Source organism: Vicugna pacos, chromosome 15 (assembly GCF_048564905.1).
Source record: "Vicugna pacos chromosome 15, VicPac4, whole genome shotgun sequence".
NCBI classification, from domain to species: domain Eukaryota; kingdom Metazoa; phylum Chordata; class Mammalia; order Artiodactyla; family Camelidae; genus Vicugna; species Vicugna pacos.
The window spans coordinates 48,920,924-48,942,155 of record NC_133001.1 but is presented as its reverse complement, the minus strand read 5'-3'; the positions used below and the strand labels follow the sequence as shown (position 1 = coordinate 48,942,155).

General features: G+C 39.1%; 2 long non-coding RNA genes across 3 annotated transcripts in view; one reads left to right on the top strand and one right to left on the bottom strand.

The window, feature by feature from the left end:
- The window catches only part of LOC116283470 (uncharacterized), a 344,010-nt gene that overhangs the window by 311,928 nt on the left and 10,850 nt on the right, over nucleotides 1-21,232 (top strand). The gene's annotated exons all lie outside the window — the stretch shown is intronic.
- On the bottom strand, nucleotides 4,028-20,333 carry LOC107033818 (uncharacterized). The gene is made up of 2 exons (XR_012059202.1): nucleotides 19,973-20,333; nucleotides 4,028-7,651 (listed from the first exon to the last, which is right to left on the bottom strand). It is a non-coding gene; the product is annotated as an uncharacterized lncRNA (long non-coding RNA).

Below are 21,232 nucleotides of genomic sequence, written 5' to 3'. Positions count from 1 at the left end.
CTATGGAACTCCAAGAAAGGCTGATTGATGTTGGCCGTAGGAAGCCATTTATGTGTTTGAACAGGGGAACAATGTGCAGAAAGCTCTGTGATGGATTATGCATCATTTTGCTGGAGTGGGTCAGGATGATGGATGGATGGTAGGTCCATCCAAAATAAGAATATTGTTTTAAAGTGGGGGCATATTAGTTTAAAATTTATTTTAAAGTGATTACTGCTACAAAGTGGTTTTGATCTGTTACAGGGAAATTGAAGTTGGAAGAAAGGAAACAGTAGAGGTTGAAATGTCCAAAGCAGGCATCTTATTTATACCATTTTGTCACATTCCCATTTCTCCTGTAGTTGGCTCCACCATGCACTTAGCAGTTGTTGTTGGCTCTGAACTCCCTATTGTCTGACCCACATGGCTGGCTGCTCCATCATGTGCTCCCTGGTTCACTGAGCAGTTTTCATGAGTGACTCTGGTCTTCCAGACTAGATCTCAAGTCCTGCAAGGTCAGGGCTCAGACCCTCACTCATTCTGGAATGTTCGATCACTGTAGACTCAGGGAGCAACTGGGTCCATGGAAAACAAGTTACTAAGGGTTTCACAGCTGTCTACTTTGGATAAAAGACATGGAGAGAGATTGAACTTGATTACCCAGTGAGGAAAGATCTGCATTTGTTGTACTTTGCAATGGTTGGACTGATCTGAATGAAATTTCAAATGGCTAATTTCATTTCTAATCCTTACATGAGCCAGAAAACTCCACCTGCAAGGGAACAGTTTTTCATTGCCTGTCTTTTGAAAAGGGTCAGCATTTCCTGTCAACAGGAGCTGCAGTCACAAGTGGGAATTGGTTACTTCTATGATGCTGGTTGCTTAGGAAGGAGGCCCAGGACTCAGGCTTCTGCAAAAGTTCTTGGCTTAGGGTCAAGCCAGAATGAACAATGCAAGACCCACATGTCTCCTTATAGACAGATATCTGAGCTGGGGATGCTGAGGCCCAAGACAGTTTACCAAGAGGTAGAATTATGTAACCCTGTCACTCAATAAGGCTTCTTTCCAGTTCAGGGTATCTTGGGATCAAACAGTACACATAGCAACAAAACAAACGGAAGGTGCACATCTTTGCATTGTTAAATGGATCATGTCAATGCATAAATCAACACAAGTGCATTGGGAGTGCTGCCTCATTTATTTACCCATCGCTGGGGAATGGACTATTTATTATAGATAAATTTTCCAAATAACTAAAGCCTGTGACTTTAAGTGCCAAAACTTTAAAAAATGTTAACCATGTATGATGAAAATCCTCTAAACATTCCCTACTGTCTTAAAGACAATACTCAGAATATAGAGTTTGACCTTGGAAATATTTGGAGGAGAAAAACGGAATGAGGAATAGACACACCATAAGATCTGATGTCTTAATGCTGAGGACTAATTAGGAGGGAAAAAAAGGGGTTTCTAGACTTAATCTACTTATTTTTATTTTGAGAGGACTTATTGGTGGACCAAAGGGGCAGTTTGACGTTTATGGGGAGAAACCGAAGCCTCATTGTGGAGGAGGCAGCAGGAGAATGGGTACCTATATGAATCACCTCACCTGATTCAGATCAACTATGTCTCTTAGTAATAAGACAATATGAGAATGAGATGTCTTTAAGGAGATTGTGGACGTTCGAGAAGTGCCAAAACATTAGAAATGGAGCAAGTGAGCTGAATAGCAATCTAAAGTAAAGTTCTAGAAAAGGATGTTTCTGAACACGTGGATAAGAAATGTCATCCTCAAGGTCTTGTTTCTCTGACCTCATATCTGATATACTTATAAACCATGCCAGCTTTATCTGCACAATTCATACACAACTCAGTCATGCAACCATAAATAATGGTCTCAAGGAATGCCTTTCTCTCAGTCCTTTGAGCAGGTATCAGTTACTGATATCAATAGGCCCATTTTTCCTGCCAAGATCCCTCATCTACACCCTCCCTCTTTTCCGATTCCTCATAGACATTTAAACTTCCTGACTTTTAAAATCTCAAGAGGAGAGTTGCCCAATTCTGATCAGCAGGCAGAACAATTGATCCGTTTCTTCTCCTGTCTTGTTTATTGCCCCTTCTGAAGGGGTGTTAAAGTGGTGGGTGAGCAGGGAGCTCATCTTTGACATATAAAAGGGTATTTCAAAGGTGATTTCAAAAAACTCAGCAATTTAACTGAGTGGACTGATATTTTTCCTTTCAGAATCATCCAATTCTTGTATGTATTATACAATAGCCTTCTCTCTGTGTTTCCCTATAATGGATTTTAATTCTGAAGGGCTTCTCAAACCTTTATTGATGTCTTCATGTGTCTCTGAGTGATTAAGAACATTGGCTTTAGAGGCAGATCATATTGTGCTTAAATCTCAGATCTGCCACTAACTAGTTAAATGACCTTGTGCAAATGACTGACCACTCTATACTTCTGTTTCCTTGTCTGTGAGTGGAAAAAAAAATTCCAATGCCTATCTTGTAGGCTTTTTGTGAAGATAAAGTATGAAATTGAATGTGAATTGTTTTAAATGGTGATTAGAATATGATAATGTCCAGGAAATGTACTTATGATTGCCTTTTTTTAATTTAAGATAAATGGGGGGGAATCATATATTATCATTTCAACAAATCCCAAAAGATTTTGAATGAAATTAATCTTTTTTTGAATTTCAGAAAATCTTAGACATAATAAATATGTAAAACAGAATAAATAATATTTTCCTAACCTGATAGCCATCACTACCCCTAATAGTGAAAACCCAGGTATTTTCTGTTATCTTTAGGAGCAAAACTCATATACATGTTCTGCTCTCTTATTAATCTAATGATTAAAGAACTTGTGGCTAGTACTATAAGATATGGAACAGAAGTAGAAATAATTATTATTTTCATGAGACATAATTTGAAGTCTAGAAAACCCAAGAAAAATAAAGGACACCTCTTAATATTGTAAGAGTTCAATAAAGTGTTTAGACACTAAAAATAATCAATAAGAAAATATGAGAAAAACTTAAAAGCCATTGTAAACCAGCAAAAAAAATTGCAAAACCAAAAATATTTATAACAAATATTAAAAATATATTAGAAACAGAAAGGCAACTTTAATTTTTTTTAAAGGGGACAGATTCATTCTATAAAGATTTTGAGGCAGCTTAGTGATCTTTAGAGGCAACAGAGAGCCCCAGGGTTCTGAAGATACGTGGTCTGAGGTCAAAACATGGTTCCATCAACTTACTGCTGAGTGACCATGGGCAAATCGTGTAACTTTCCTATGCCTCAATTAGATTCTCTGTAAAATGGTCATAATAATAGCGCCTGCCTCATAAGGTTGTTGTATGGATTAAATTAATGGGAACAGTAAAGGCAAGACCTGGCAGTCACAGGCACTTAAAGAGTTATAACTAGAGTTTGCTTTGTCAGTATGATCAAACTATAAAAATTTACAAGAAAGTGAGTTAAATAGGTTCCCCTACATATTAATAATTGTGTACTTAGAACACAGAATTTAAAATAAATGTACAACCAGGAAAAATATTTGCAATCAAATGTGACAGACAAATAATTAAATTTCTTTATAAATAAAGATCTCATTCAATTATCTTAGAATGTAAAAATGTAATTCACAGAAAAAAATACAAATGACTGAAAAGTATTTTTAATTGTGTCAGTTTTACTAACAAGCAAGGAAATGTAGCTTAACAAATAATCCTGTTTCCTTCCTTTCATATCAAAATAATAATAATAACAATAATAATAATGAATAAGAGGCAAAAATGAGAAGACTCTGTGCAGATGAGGGAATGATAAATTAGAGGCACGCATGTTCTGTTTCTATGAAGATATTGGAGCAACACTAAACAAAATGTAGCAAATATTTTTAAATGTCCATTCTACTAATTTTAGTTCTGAGACTCTATTCAACGGGAAGAATCAGACATGTAGACAACAAAGAATGTACAAAAATAGAAAATAAAACATTATTTATAGACATGAGAAGAATATGAATGGGTGCTATTATTAAGTAAATTGTGGTTTATTCATATAAAGGGATATTATTCAGCCTTTCAAATAGTATTTAGAGAGTTTTAGAAATACTTCCGTTATAACAAAATACTTTCGTTATAACAAAAATGAAAAGGTGCCATATCGTTTAGACAATGCTATTTCAAATATATAAACACTACAGGATAAGACAACTAAATGTGTTAACCTTCACATCTCTTATGCTGCCGTGTGTATTTAGAAATTCTGTTCATTTAGGTATTTTTAATTTTTAATTGTGACAAGAGACATATAACGTCAAATTTACCATCTTAAGCATATTTAAGTGTACAGTTCAGTAGTGTTAAGTACATTCACATTGTTGTGCAATAGATCACCAGAACCAGCTCATTTTGCAAAACCGAAACTCTACCCATTTAACAACATCTCCTCATTTCCCTCTCCCCCAAGCCTCTGGGAGCCAGTATTCTACTTTGTTTGATGAACTTGACTGTTTTAGATACCTCATATAAGTGGAATCATACAGTATTTGTCTCTTTGTGACTGACATTTAACTTACATAGTGTCCTCAAGGTTGATCCATGTTGTAACATGTGACAGAATTTCTTTCCTTTAAGGTTGAATATGATTCCATTGTATGTATATATGATGTTTTATTTGTCCTTCTTTCAATGGACTTCTGGGCTGCTTCCACTTATTGACATCGTGAATAATGCTTCCATGAACATAGGTGTTCAAATATCTCTTCAAGACTCTGCTTTCAATTCTTCTGAATATATACCCAGAAGTGGGATTGATGGATCATACGGTAGTTCTATTTTTAATTTTTTAAGGAACCAGCATACTGTTTGCCATAGTATTTTCATCCCACCAACAATGCACACAGGTTCCAATTTTTCCACATCTTTGCCAACACTTGTTATTTTCATTTCTTTTTTTATTAGCCATCCTGATGGATGTGAGGTGGTGGTTCATTGTGGTTTTGACTTGCATTTCTGTTACAAGTTCTGATGTGGAATATCTTTTCATAGAATTGTTGGCTCTTTTATATATTTTTGAACTTGCAAAATGTTTAGAATTAACATGTATTATTTTTGTATCAAACAAACAAAACACTATGAACACAATTAGGATCAGTTTGGCCTCCGGTTTTGTGACATTAACAAGAGCAAAAAAAGCTTTCTTTTTCCAGGCCCCCAAATCCCCATTTGTGAAATAAGAAGGCTAGACTAGCTAATCCCATCTGTGACTCTTTTTAAATGAAGGAAATAATCTTTCCTCATTTTCTTCAGTGTTGTAAAAGTAGTTGCATTTATAAATCTCCCCAATTTTGGAATTTTTCTGAGAAGAAGAGGTAGGTGGGTAAATTGATGATTTGGTGGTAGTTTTTCCAGCATTTCTACTTCATTTAACATTTTTAGTGCCCCAACTCTAGAAGGCATTGGACCAGGAGCCAAGAATAGAGAATAATGCAGTCAGGACCCTGGCCTGTTGAGTTACAAGTCAATTTGGACAGGCACGCTTATAAGTAAATAATTACAATGCAGCTTCAAGTTGATGTAATACATGTATAAATAAGGTTCATTGGTGTGACCAAGAAGCAGACATCTGCTTCTAAGATGCTAAAAATGTGAAGACTCATCTAATAGTGGGAAAAGGCTCATAATAGTTGTCCCCTAGACCTTGTTGTTTACAAAATCCATGGCATTCAAATTTAGTGAGAAGAAATGTAATATTTACCCAGCAAAGACAAAGCAGAATTTCCATGAGCATTTAACTATTACATTTTTTTTTAAACTAACAAATGGCTAAAATGTTTTCCATTCAATCAAATGGTATTTTAGAAATTGTGGTCTACACAAAGGATGTCTCTTGCTGGGCAGAGTAATATAATACATTCTGTGTGGAGTAGGAAACTTTAATGATATATGCAGTTTTGTTATTAAAACTGAGTTATATATTTTGCTCTGCTCTGGAAAATTGTGACCCAGTATAACATATCTTCACATTGTTTATAACTTGAGGAAAATCAACATTTCGGGTTCCCAGTTCACACAGTAGGAATTACATTTGTTTTGGCCAAACATAATTTATATAACTGCAAGGAACAATAAAACATGAACTCTACAGTGTTTTCTTACCTAAAAATAATATAGACCTTGTAAAATTGAAGAGATTATTATTATAAAGGAAAAGACAGTAACTTAAAAGGCTGAAGCTCATTTTACAACACTCTTTAATGCCTGTGCAAATAGGCAGACACCTGTGTCCCCATTTTCCTTGACCCTAGCCACAGGAGTGAGATTCCACACAGTAATAAATAACCTTGCAAATAAAACTTTGAAATATAATTTGCTTGAACAAGCCCAGTTCTTCTATGTTCAAAAGTCATTTTCAAAGTGACTTCTTAAAATGACTCAGTATTCTTTATTCCCGTGCCTACAAAGATCTTTTGCATATGATGAAAGCATCTAATCCATCTTGTTAATAAGGCCCCAGTTAGTGAAGGGGCCAGTCTATATTTACAAGTTGAGAGTGAAATGAATGAATGAATTGATCAATCAATCATTCAATCAATAATTAGGCATTTATCTTTAAAGTCAACTAGCCTATGCAGGAACTGACTCTGCTACTTCAATATGAGAATATAAAATGTGATCCTGTTTTCAGAGACATGGGAATGATGAGGGAGGAGAGTGAAACTTCCTTTGAGGAGACATGTGCAAGAGTCATACTGAACACATATCATAAAACTACTGAATACCAAATCGATCAGACAAGTAGAAAAAGCTTTGACAGTTTGTGGGCAAGTACTGCGTTCAAGGAACTGGTCCATTGTATCTTACTTAATCTCTAAAGTCTAAACCATTCCACAAAGTTGGCAGAATTATCATTATTTTACAAGTGAAGAAATTAGGGTCATTAATTTTAAGTGACATGTTCCAAATAGCTAAGTATGTAGTAGAGTTGACCCTAGACCATGAGTCTTCTGGTTCTACATACTGTAGTAGTTGTTCCACTACACCACTGGAGAATCTGCTGGGTGAACACTGTCCGCTGGTACCAGTCACAGCAAAATCAGATGACAGGTGGGTCTAGCATTCCTACTACATGACACCTATGTATTCATGCAATTTTTACCTTTTCTCAGGCTCAAAACTTTTTCACTTACAGAGCAGATTTTCCTGCCCTGTGATTCGCTTAGATTTCAAATTCTTCAGATTCCAGGTGTAATTTTTGACTGTTCTTTTAAGTCTTAATATCTATTTCAAACTGGGATTTGAGTTACATTTAATAGTATTATGGTTTCTAATTGCATTGATTTTTTTTTCTAAAGCAATCCATTCCTAATACTTATTTAGAGAGAGTCCTGAGGAATCCTAAATGGTGCAGACTTTTTTCTCAGGAGCCAACATGAGAGTCCATTTTCCTTTAAAAACAGTTTGCAGCCTCTCCAGGCATTGAATCATCTGGCTTGGGGCCAGGCACTAGAGGGTGCTTTAGAAATATTATTTGATGATGAACTCGCATGTCCGCTTGCTTTTCGGAAATCATTCCTGTAAATCACGGCTTTGAAAACTTGTCAGCATTTTGCTCTTTCTTTTGTGGATTTCTTCAAAGGGAGAAAGAATGCCTGAAAAGTAAACAAAAAAGTCATAACTGCACCCCAAGGAGAGTGGAATAGAAAACAGTTATAGATACTGATAGACATAGAAATATTTCTGCGAGATAGAAAGAGAACCCTGTGGATAACTCACAAAGACTCTACTGGAACCTTATCAGTCAACCGGGCTTTGTCAAAGTAAAGCAGGTTTGTGAAGGGGCCAGGGCAACATGTGTTCCTCCCTGTTCCACACCCTCCTTTTCTGGAAGCTTGCTGTAAGCATAACACCTCACATCTGTATGACTTCTCCTTCTTTTTCTTTAAAAGGCACTTTGGCATATATTAAGTCTCAAGTGATACTCAATAACCTGTGTGCTAAACATTACTATTCCTATTCTGTAGATGGAAAAAGAAAAAAAAAACCTGAGATTTAATGAGGATAATTATTCCACTCAGACCCATCAGGCTAAGTGGCAGAATCAGATTTTAATTATAGGACTTTTTTTTTCTAGTATCTATAGGGCAGCAGCCCCATTCTTCTTCTTTCATACTAGTAACATATTTCCATATGGGTAACACAGCCATGTTTCTTCCCTTCTTCCTTCAGACTTTGTCACCACATTTATCTTTTCTCTTCACATTTTAAGTAAAAATAAAACACATACACGACAAAAACCAGAGGGCATCAAATATAAAACAAGGACCCACACACCTCTTCTGCTGTTAAAAAAATGGATACCCTGGTAGGGATGCTCAAAGCATCCGTGGCAATTATAGTCTGAAGCACAGTGAAGTAGCCACGAGTGAGCTATCATATATGATCTGGGGTTTCAGAGGAGGCAGAACTCTAACTGGGAAGATCAGAAAGGGTTTCTTAGGACAAATATGCCTTTCTTCCAGGTCCTGAAAGACAGCAAGAGTCCAAAAGAGCACCCCAAGCTTTGGAATAGCAAAGACAAAATTGGCAAAGCTCTCGGCATTTGCAGAAAGCAATGCATATTCAAGTTATTGGAGGATTGCTTGCCTGAGGAGGACCACAGGGCAGAGAGGCTGGAAAACAGGCTTTTAACCAGGTTCTAGGGGAGTTCTGTCTGATAAAACTTTCTGAGATGATGGAAATATTTTAGAATCAGCATTGTCTGACACAGTAGCCATGGACCACATGTATCTATTAGGACTTGAAAAGTGGTTGCTGTGACCAAGACACTGGACATTTGGTTTGATTTAATTTTAATTTTAATGTAAAAGCCACATGTGACTAGAGCCTACCATTTCAGACAGAGCAATTCCAGGCGCCTTGGATGGTAGACTGAGGCTGTCACAGAATTTTAGGTTTATCCAGGGAAAACAAGTGCTTGCTGACTGTAAGAGAAAGATGGACTGAGAGAATGTGGGGAGGCTGAGATAAGAAAAATGAGGTGGAAGAATTGGAAGTTGGGATCATAGGAGATGCCAGGTTATAATCGTTGCATCTGTGAACCACAGGATTCAAAATGCAACTGCTTGCACTCATTCATGTCATAAAGGTTTGTTCTTCACCAGATTTATGCACTCCTCCAATGTCAAAATGATGTCCATTCTTTCATCTCTTAATCAATAGCTAGTAGTCAGCACCGTGTCTTCCACAAAACGTTGTGCATGTGACTTTTTTTGTCAAATTCAACCAGTTATGTGTTTATATGTCACAGTTAAATTAAAATATCCATTGCCTAAACTGGATGGAAGTGATAGGAGTGGAGGTCATTGATATTCAGTCATTTAAACACAACATATATAACCAGGTAAACCATTAAAAATGCATCGTCTTGTGCATGTGTGTGTGTGTGTGTGTGTGCGCGCGTGCATGTGTATGTGTGTGTGTTTGTTTATTTCACCCAAATCTTTCTCTATCTCTAAAGCACTTAGAATTTGAAAACTCCAACATGGTTTGTCAGACACATAATCTGTATTCTTTTAAACCCGTAAGAAATGACATTCTTGTTTCAGCTTTATCAGTTTCTTAAATTATGAATATGATATTCTGTAAAACTAGCCAGTGCCCACTCCTCCTTCTAAGGCTGAAAGGGTTATTAAAACAAAAACAGAAAATTGGGGTCCTCTAGACTGTAAGAAATTGATCCCCCAAAGATTTATGATCATGCTATCAAAATCACAACTAGACACTGGTGCCCAAGTTGGTAAATGGTTTTCCTACAATACTTTGCACAGAAGAAAAGAATAAAACAACAGCAGCAATGACAGTGAACATCTCACACCCGGCACCACAAGCTCAACCGCCAACTTTTTTTTTTTTTTACCTGCAGATGAATTCACCATTTGGGTGCCTTCTCAAATATGTCTTAAATATTTCTGTGCGGTGAATTCTCATGTGTGGTTCTCTTGGGGATGACTGGGCACTGAATAGCCCTCCGTGCAAACTGGGTTATGAGCCAATGTTTATTCCATGACCTGGCCTCTCTTCTACTACCCAAGAATCTGAGAAAAATACACAGGCTTTCAGAAAGAAGGATGGGCACACCGGTTAGTTTTTTCTTAATATTCATTCAGATGGCACCTTGGCTAACCACGCCTGATGCAGATGGAGTGGGCTTTTCCAGGTCTCCAGACAAGGGCTATTGGCATTCTGAATCCCCAAAAGTCTCACTTTGGAAGCATAAATTCATAAATAACCTCTTGCCAAAATTGCCAAAATCTTTTCCTTATGTTTTTAGACCTAAAAGGAAAGTGAAGATCAGCTTAACAGCTACTGGAGTATCTTGGAGATGGAACTTGAGATTTGTACTTAAATGTGTTCTTTGCTCATGACAATGAAAATCTTGAAACCTCCAGAGATACTGTTTTCTAGCATCTTAATTTCATCCAAATTGTATGTTTCTTTGAAATATTGGCAGCAGAACTTTTGCAAAGGTTTTAGCTCTGAATCCTCAATTACAATTTTATTGTTTGAGTTTTCTTACCAAATTAAAAAAAAAGCCATGATATGCAATCATGTCTTTTTCCATGCCTTTGCTTGAATTCAGGCAATTGACTACATAAACTAAGGAAAACAGTGCAGTTATCAACAGCATTGTGTTAGTTAATGCTAGAATTGTTCCTCCAGTCACAGAATCCTAAGATCTTAAAATTGACCTTAAAGGAAGCCACCTTAAATCATTCCTACAAATGATGGTACTATTGAAAGTATTAAATGCCTGGGAGCAGAAATGGGAAGAATGCTCGCTCATGTTCTGTTTTTTTTTTTTTTCCCAATGTCCAAGTAGCCAAGTCTCTGGTATGTATCAGAGGAACAGGCAATTTTCAGAGTGAAGTCAGCTGAAAAGTATGCAGATGGCAGTGTAAATGTTAGGAGAGTTTGGAGGAAAATATGCCAACTATGTGCTGTTTTGTTATAGTAAGTATAGAACCATCTCTTCAATGTCACGGGCAAGATCTTTGCCAAGTGGAATACCCTATTTATAACCCTATCAAGAAGAGGAAATCATGCCAAGAACAAGGTAAAACTATTAGCTGTATTAACAAAAATACTTAAAAGCATGTTTGTATTTGAAAATAAATGTTCGTGGTTATGAAAAAAATATAAGTAGTTGTAGATCTGGGTGTTGAAACCTGTTGCAAGACCATTAATTAGTCATCTTCTTATCTTCTCTGCCATATTTCTTCCAACGTGCCTGTTTGAAGTCGTAAATGGAGCTCATAAATGGACTCCTTGGGAGATACAGAGAAAATAAACAATTCCCCCTATTTGGTAAATAGTTAAGAAATCTCCCTGGACTCACATGTGTTTTTCCCTCCTGTTGGCACTGTTGATTCAGTGCCATCTGGGACATCCTCCCAATCTGTCTTGAAGCTGCCAGTCTTTCCAATGCCAAGTATGTAGGCTGCAATCCCAGAAGCAGGAAAAGTAGAGGGAGTCCAAGGGTGTGCCATTAAGTGTGCAGTGTCTGTTCACAAAGGTGTCACACTGGGAGGTAGGGGCCTGGCAACCAGCCTGCACGTGCCAGCAACAGGACACCGGCCGTGAGCTGCCACACCACATCCTTCCCTCCTCCCCAGTACCCTGGCAGGCAGCGTGTGAATAAGCCGGTTGCTAAGGGAATGGCTGGATTGGTGCCAGGGTCCGCTTCTTTTGCCTTCCTATTGTATCAGTGAACCTTGTTTATGCCATACTGTGCTCGACTACAAGGACTGAGCAAACATTGAGATACAATGTTTTTCTCCTTTCTTTGTTCTATTACTTTGTCTTCTCCACCTACTCATATAAACTGGGAGAGTACAGAGACCACATCATTTGCAATCAGACAAAAATCAGGGTTACATTGGACTCTTACTAGTTCTGTGTCTCTGAAGATAAAACAAAACACAACATTTAACTCATCTAAGCCTCAATTTATTTTTCACTAATAGAATGTACCTTGCCGGTTTGTTGTAAGGTTTAGCAGAGGTCATGTAAATGCCTAGCACTGGTTCTAGAATATGGCCGGCCATACATATTAATTTGCCATAGCTGGAGGCACTATAAATAGACTATGGCTCTTCCAATTTATTAATCATGTATTAATCTTATTATTTAATAATCTAATTCATTCATCATTATATTAGATAATGATATCATATACTACCCTTTAAGTATCTACTTATTAAAATAATTATTAACCCTCTATCAAATTGTATGATGATTTTATAAATATATATGCTTATTTGAGATATAATTGCCACATATTATATAGTATGTATTTTATATAACCACTATATATCACATATATTATGCATTATATTATTTTACATATTATATTATATATATTATTATATTATGATTTTTATTATGTAGTATGAGTCTGTCTCATGCATATGCCCTATATCACATGTCATGTTTTATACACTATATTAATACATATTATTATTTATGTTTATAGATATTGTATGTAGTTGTATGTGATTTTATCATTTCATTAAATAAGTAACTTTTTTAACATTATTTACTGATTTACAATAATTTTACAATGTTGTGTCAAATTCCAGTGTAGAGCACAATTTTTCAATTTTACATGAACATATATATATTCATTGTCACATTTTTTTTCTCTATGAGCTGCCATAAGATCTTGTGTATATTTCCCTGTGCTATACAGTATAATCTTATTTATCTATTCTACATTTTGAAATCCCAGTCTATCCCTTCCCACCCCCTGGCCCCTTGGCAACCACAAGTTTGTATTCTATTGTCTATGAGTCTGTTTCCATTTTGTATTTATGTTTTGTTTGTTTTGTTTGCTTGTTTGTTTTTGTTTTTTTCAGATTCCACATATGAGCGATCTCATATGGTATTTTCTTTCTCTTTCTGTCTTACTTCACTTACAGTGACATTCTCCAGGAGCATCCATGTTGCTGCAAATGGCATTATGTTGTCTGTATTTATGGCTGAATAGTATTCCATTGTATAAATATACCACCTCTTCTTTATCCAGTCATCCGCTGATGGACATTTAGGCTGTCTCCATGTCTTGGCTATTGTAAATAGTGCTGCTATGAACATTGGGGTGCAGGTGTCATCCTGAAGTAGGGTTCCTTCTGGTTACATGCCCAGGAGCAGGATTCTTGGGTCATATGGTAAGTCTATTCCTAGTCTTTTGAGGAATCTCCATACTGTTTTCCACAGTGGCTGCACCAAACTGCATTCCTACCAGCAGTGTAGGAGGGTTCCCCTTTCTCCACAGCCTCTCCAGCATTTGTCATTTGTGGATTTTTGAATGATGGCCATTCTGACTGGTATGAGGTGATACCTCATTGTAGTTTTGATTTGCATTTCTCTGATAATTAGTGATATTGAGCATTTTTTTCATGTGCCTATTGATCATTTGTATGTCTTCCTTGGAGAACTGCTTGTTGAGGTCTTTTGCCCATTTTTGGATTGGGTTGTTTGGTTGTTTCTTATTAAGTCGTATGAGCTGCTTATATATTCTGGAGATCAAGCCTTTGTCAGTTTCATTTGCAAAAATTTTCTCCCATTCCATAGGTTGTCTTTTTGTTTTACTTATGGTTTCCGTTACTGTGCAGAAGCTTGTAAGTTTCATTAGGTCCCATTTGTTTATTCTTGCTTTAATTTCTATTGCTTGAGTAGACTGTTCTAGGAGAACATTTTTGAGATGTATGTCAGATAATGTTTTGCCTGTATTTTCTTCTAGGAAGTTTATTGTATCTTGTCTTATGTTTAAGTCTTTGATCCATTTTGAGTTTATGTTTGTGTATGGTGTAAGGGAGTGTTCTAGCTTCATTGCTTTACATGCTGCTGTCCAGTTTTCCCAACACCATTTGCTGAAGAGACTGTCTTTATTCCATTGTATATTCTTGCCTCCTTTGTCAAAGATGAGTTGACCAAAAGTTTGTGGGTTCATTTCTGGGCTCTCTATTCTGTTCCACTGGTCTATCTGTCTGTTTCTGTACCAATACCATGCTGTCTTGATGACTGTAGCTCTATAGTATTGTCTGAAGTCTGGGAGAGTTATTCCTCCAGCCTCTTTCTTTCTCTTCAGTAATGCTTTGGCAATTCTAGGTCTTTGATGGTTCCATATAAATTTTATTATGATTTGTTCTAGTTCTGTGAAATGTGTCCTGGGTAATTTGATAGGGATTGCATTAAATCTGTAGATTGCCTTGGGCAGTGTGACCATTTTAACAATATTGATTCTTCCAATCCAAGAGCATGGGATATCTTTCCATTTTTTAAAGTCTTCTTTAATTTCCTTCATCAATGGTTTATAGTTTTCTGTGTATAATTCTTTTGCCCCCTTGGTTAGATTTATTCCTAGGTATTTTATTACTTTGGGTGCTATTTTAAACGGGATTGTTTCTTTATTTTCTTTTTCTGTTGATTCATCATTAGTGTAAAGAAAGGCAACTGATTTTTGAACATTAATCTTGTAACCTGCTACCTTGCTGAATTCTTCCATCAGCTCTAGTAGTTATTGTGTGGACCTTTTAGGGTTTTCTATATATAGTAACATGTCGTCAGCATATAGTGACACTTTTACTTCTTCTTTTCCAATTTGGATCCCTTTTATTTCTGTCTCTTGCCTGACTGCTTGGCTAGGACTTCCAAGACTATGTTGAATAGGAGTGGTGATAGTGGGCATCCTTCTCTTGTTCCAGATTCTAGTGGGAAGCTTTTGAGTTTTTCACTGTTGAGTACTATGCTGGCTGTAGGTTTGTCATATATAGCTTTTATTATGCTGAGATACGTTCCCTCTATACCCACTTTGGTGAGAGTTTTTATCATAAATGGGTGTTGAATTTTATCAAATGCTTTTTCTACATCTATTGAGATGATCACGTGGTTTTTGTCCTTTCTCTTGTTGATGTGATGTATTACATTGATTGATTTGCATAACTTGGTCATGATATATAATCTTTTTTATGTGCTGTTGGATTCTATTTGCTAATATTTTGGTGAGGATTTTGGCATCTGTGTTCATCAGTGATATTGGCCTATAATTCTCTTTTTTGGTAATATCTTTGCCTGGTTTTTGTATCAAAGTGATTGTGGCTTCATAGAATGAGTTTGGGAGTATTCCCTCCTTTTCAATCTTCTGGAAGAGTTTGAGAAGGACTGGTATGAGTTCTTCTTTGTATGTTTCCCCAGTGAAGCCATCCGGTCCTGGGCTTTTATTTGTAAGGAGGATTTTTATTAAGATATAAAATGCTCCAATAATTTTATGATTAGTGTATTATACATGGTATAATGTATATTATGCTGTAATACAGATAATCTGATTATATGATTATTAAAATTAAAAAACAAATTTTAGTAATACTCTGTTCATATATGCCATGGTATAAATATAAATGTAAGCATACGTGCACAAATGGAATTATCTAATAACCTTCAGCGTACTTGGGCCACAATTCTCATGGTAAGAACTGTCACAAGGAGAGGTAGTAAAATACCATAGAAAGACCACGTGTCTCAGAATAAAAAACAGTTTAAATCCACTCCATGTGGGGTGTGGGAACCTGGGCAGGCCAGTTCACCTCCCTGAATCTCTGTTTCCTTGCTCTAGTTTAGAGAGGCGGGGGAGGGGAACTTACAGACTCAGACTGAAATAACATAAGTGCACAACGCAACTGCTGGCACATAAGGAATCAATAGACATCATTATTCATGTTCTTGTTAAAGTTCATTATTATTAAAGGCTAACTATCGTTGTTTTCGGTGGAAGTCAGAAACGCATTCAAGAAGCACCCATTTACCTACGGGGCTTTCTTGGCACAGGGCTGGCTACCACGGTGTCTGTTTCGCTTGGGCCTCAATCGGAGAGCGGGGCCAGTTGTCCTCACTTTCCAGCAGTTGGTGAATATTCAAACTGATATCCCTTGTGGGGTCAGATCTTGGGGACAAATATTTCTTCTATGTCAAGGTTTCTTAAATTTCACATGTGATTTAGAAAGCAAATAAGCCCCTTAATTGCTTCGTTAAGCTAGTCAACACTAATTAAAAAAAGTCAGGAGGAAAAATATTAGAAACTGCTGTGCTTGGTTTTTCAGCCTTCTCCCTTTCCTCCAGAACATGTCTTGCTCTGCTGAGGAAAGGGAGGTGGTGATTTTCCAGTGATAGGACCCATTGTGACCTCCCCAGTTCTGAGTTTGAAATTGAGCTTTGCTCTTTTGGGGTTCCACTCAGTTTATTACTGGTGAAACATGATTTCCCAACCCTATGGAAAAAAATACCTAAAATGTCTTAAAAGGAGTGCAGGGGATAACCCGAACTATTTTGATGAGTTAGAATTCAACCAGCTGGTAACGTCAGTTTCTTCTCCCGTGGCACAGCCCAAGAGCGTGAGAACAGTGTCACAGGGATCACAGACGGAGGCCAGGCTTAGATGGGGAGAGGCTTCGCGTGTAAATATGCGTGTGTGCGTGTGCGTATGCGTCCGCATGCATCTGCGCACTTGAAAGCACCAGGCGCCTTTGTGGCACGTATATGGTGGGGGATGTGTGATGAGGGGGTGCTACTTGTCTGCAAGACGATTGCAACCTGAATTCAGCCTTTTGCTCTGGTCCAAATGTTGGGACAGTTACTCCTCTTAGCTCTGCTGAAGCTTGTGAGAAAAGTAGGTTTTTTTGTAGTTCTTCCTAGAACTAACTAGGCCATCTCCCTGGTTCTATCAGCTCCCTCGGAATCTCTCAGATCCAGAAAGAATGATAAAGAAAATCTAGTAACCTGCCCCTCACGCTCCTTTACAGTAGTAAATAGCTTCTATATATTGAACACTTACTGGGTACCAAATTCTATTTAGATATTTTATAACTATGGCCATAATTCTCAGTAACTCCTTGAGGTGCATTTTTTAATTCCCATTTAATTGATGAAGCTATCAGGGCTAAGAGAAATACAGAAAAAGGCTCATGGCCTCTGAGTTGGCAGGTGGTTGAGCAGGAATTAGAACCCAGAGCTGCCTACTGCAAAATCACTGTGATTTCCTCCTTACCCATCATTCAAAAGGCTCTTTATTGTGATCCTCTGAGTTAAACTAGCAATTCTTCTTGGTCCCAAACGAGAAGAATCTGAGTCCCTCCTTGTTTTGAAAATGCTACTTAGAATAGTGCCTCTGCCAAGCCTCCCTAGTGTGTGAACATCCCCTGTAGCTCCAAAGCTGGCTTTCCCCAAAGCCTTCAGGACCTCAGTGCTCGTGGTACCCTTCAGAGGAATTTGGGCTGCTTATGGGAATCTGCTAGAAGAACAGAAAATGTGAAGGACTCAGAGAGTAGAATCAGAAAGAATTTTGCCCACGTTCTCACTTGTACAAGGAAGACCAGGCCTGAATTATTTAGGGTTGCTGGTGATTTCCCATGGGAGGCGTCAGCCCTCATGGATAGCCTCTCTCATTGGACTGTGAGTGAGTGGGAAGGCTAAAAACCTCACCTTGATCATAACAAACTCAACAGAAATCCAAAACTTTAAGGCTCAATCAGCTATTTTTCAGGCATTGAAAGCATTCTGGGACACTGTCACATGGGCCCACTGCAGAAACAAAAGCTGGATGTGTCTTGAGGGAAGATGTAATGTAGAAGCCCTCAAAGGGGGTGGTCAGGGGTCCAGTTCATATGTTCCAAAGGGTTCCATTTACTCAGTAATGACTAGTTCTATGCTATCAAGAGGCTCCATTTTGCTTGGCGAGGCCTGGCAACTGGCCTCCGCCTGTGACAGGCACACTTCTGGGGGTTGAAAGGCCTGCCGCCCAGTAGACTCCTAGATACTCAAGATCTATTCCAGTTTCCTTGAGGCCCAGGACTTGTGAGAAAGGACAAATTCTAGGTTCCATACATAGTGGGTCTGAGCCAGCTGACAGTTCCCTTGCCTTGGACTGGGAAAGACAAAGTCTGCAGGTGCTTGGGGTGGGGGTGGGTGGCAGGCCAGGGCAGGACCCGTAGCTCTGATGATGCTTCAGACATGTGTACATTCTCTTTAGAAGACCAGTTACCTCTGGCCATGGACTGTATGTAGATAAACCAAGGCACAGAGTGTGCACAGTTAAAAAGACTACATTTATGCAATTACTGACATCATTAAAACAGCATATAAAGGAACAAACCACCCTTCCATATCTCCTTTCATTTCTCGGTGTTCTGAAGATTGACAGCAACTGACTATAAGCCTAAAATATTTTATCAAGTAGTTATTAAATAATAACCATAAAGGATATGAGCTAGCATCACAAGATTCTTTCTCAAGAAGATCTTTAATGAGAGTGAAATGAGGTCCAAAGAATAACAAAGTTATTTCTGATGTTTCTGTGGGGCCCCTCTTGCTTCTACTGTTTGCAAATCAAGGGCCAAGAATCAAGTTTAAGCAGGAAGAATGTGTGATGAACTTGGTGGGGGGAATAGGGGCACATGACATGAGTGGATCTAAGAAAATGGGTGTGAGAGGCTGTCTAACAGCCTTAGTCATCACCCAGAGCTGACTGCTACCAGAGCATCTGTCAGCCAGGCAAAGAATCCAGGCCCTGGTAAACATGGCCCAGGATATCAACACCCCAGATCAATGTGCTGAATTCTTCACAGAGCTGTGATTCTCTGGGGGGCCTTGAGGTTCATGACTAAGAAATAGGTTTAAGGGTAGATCTCAGCCCTCTGGGGAAGGCGAAGGGTAGATCTCCACCATCTGGGCAGCAAAGGGGAGAGTTATCACAGGGTTACCTGTGGAGCTCCAACCTTCAGACCTCATTGTGGCCAAAGTGATTAGAATCCACTGGGAGTGCCTGGCATCAGACGTAGTCAGGGGGCCCCAACAAGGGCGCATGATATTCTAAGCTCCACTGGCCAGAAGACAGAGGTGGTTAAAGACTCCTGATAGCCTTTATCATGAGCAGGACTGGCTTGAGTCCTAGGTACTCTTAAGCCCCCTCAAGGGTCAGAGGAATGAACCCTAATTTTCTGTAGAGGAAGCCAACCAAAGGGTGAAAGATTTTCTGTACCAGCACCATGGAAAGCCATCAATCCCAGGTCCTTTCGGTGGAGGCTCTCACAAAAGGAGAATGACCCCCACTCTGCAAGCAGCAAGTGAGCATAACCCAGGCCTGTGAAGGAACTAGTGTGAAAGGGACTAGCGGGAGGACACAGGCCAGTCCGATGAGCAGGTTAGAGCTCAGTGATGATGCAGCAAGGCCGGTGGGCCCTCGTCGGAAGGAGCCTAGCCCAGCCACGGATTTTGACATTCTAAGTCCTAAAAGGCTCCCACACACTACACTGCAGCGGGTCCCCAGACAGCCCAGGGACTCCTCCCTTCCCACACGAAGTCCTGGGAAAGCCACAATATTTCTCTTCTTGTGCTTCCTCCATCAGTCTGCTCCAACTACCTCCCTCTCCCCAGCAACCGTCACATCAGAGGCTGTGTCTCCACACTTCAGGCCTTCACCCAGAGCCCTCTCTTTCCCTGAAACCCCCTCTTTCCCCTCCAGTCGCTCTACTCCTCTTGGGGCTTTGAACCAAAGCCCACCTCTCTCCCTACCAGGATTACTTTAGTTTGCACTGACTTTCTCCGGCTGCGCCATCTGAGTCGTGTCCTTAGTCATCATTATTTATAGGGCTTCCTAGAATGCCCAGGGGCAAGGGCCAGACCCGCGTTAAACTATAAAGAGTAGGAAGAGCCCCTACAGGCCACTTAGGCCCACCATTTCCCTGGGGACACAAGCAAGCAGAGGTCCAGAGGGGAGAAGTGATTTCCTCAAGGCCACAAGAGAATCAGTAACAGAGGAAAGAAACATCCGTATCTCCTGACTCTCCACCCACAATGTCTTCCATGACTGTCTCTTGCCTAAGCAATTCACCTGAAGAGCCAAACCCAGGAACAATTACCTCTTCAGAGAAATTATACGGCGTGGGTCAGAGCTCTCTCCTGATGTTCCAGCGGCTGTGGGTCTTGCTCAGGGTCTCTGCTTTGGCAGTTCTGGCTGAATCACAAGGTTCCAGAATAAGCAGGAAGGAGCCAGGCCTGGGTGAGGCTGCCTCCAAGGCACTGCACCCTCCTAGGAGGCAAGAGAAGGAGCCCCATGAAGTTAACCTTGAGCTTTCCCGCCATCTTCCCTCTATGGCCTCCACCTCGCAGCGAGTTCTGGGATCCAAACGTGCTCAGGGGTACGGAAGGCTGTCATCCCCAGGGCCTCACACTATAAACTTCATTTCCTCCCTTTATTGCAGTTAACTGCCCATGAACTCTATTAATATTTTGCAAATTGAGATCCCTAAAACACATGTTACAGTTAATTTTAACCTCATGCTAACTAGGATGTGGTCAGATTTTCACAACAAATTCCGAGGATATTTGCTATGCCTTGGGAAAATACATTTAAAGGTGGCTCTGAGGTGTATTGTTTTTTTTTTCTGAATCCACACATTTCCTTTCAACCCCTGTCGTTAAGGAGCAGGCAGAAGTAAACCGTTTTAGGAGAGGAGGAGCCCAAATACAACGGGACTCAGTTACGATGCCACCGTGGCAGAAGGAAGCATCCACCAGACTAGGGCCGGGTCGGAGAGTCCCATGTTTCTGAATTTGCCGTAGGGAAAGCATCACATCCCCTTAGTCAGCCAGTGGGTGCGCGCTTTTGCACAAGGGATCATTTTTCTTTAGGAACATGTTATCATTCCATAAGCACAGTTCTTCTCTTAAGGAAATGGTTTGGGTTCTATAAGTTTAGTAGGAAAAAACTGATTTTTTTTCTTATCTCCAGTTTGTGTTTTAATGGAATAGTATCACAAGTGGAACTTCTAAAACTGATCAGCCAGAAAGAAGAAACCCTTCCTTACATCCCTTCCTCCCACTCTCCCTGCCTGCCTTCTTTCTTCTTCTTTCCTGCTTTCCACTCAGCAAGTCTTTTCTGAGTACCTCCATGTGCCAGGAATCGCTCTAGCCTTTGCAGATACAGTGGTAAACATATCCTCGAGAAACACTAACCGCATGACTCCACATTTAATCATTTAATTATACTTGAGTATGCAACCATTGAGGTAGATGTTCTTCCCCAAGAACATCAATCTATTCAAAAGATTCATCTTAACAGAAAGATCTGAGAAACTGTCCAGCTATAGAAAAAGAAAAATGCCCCTTCTATTAATCGG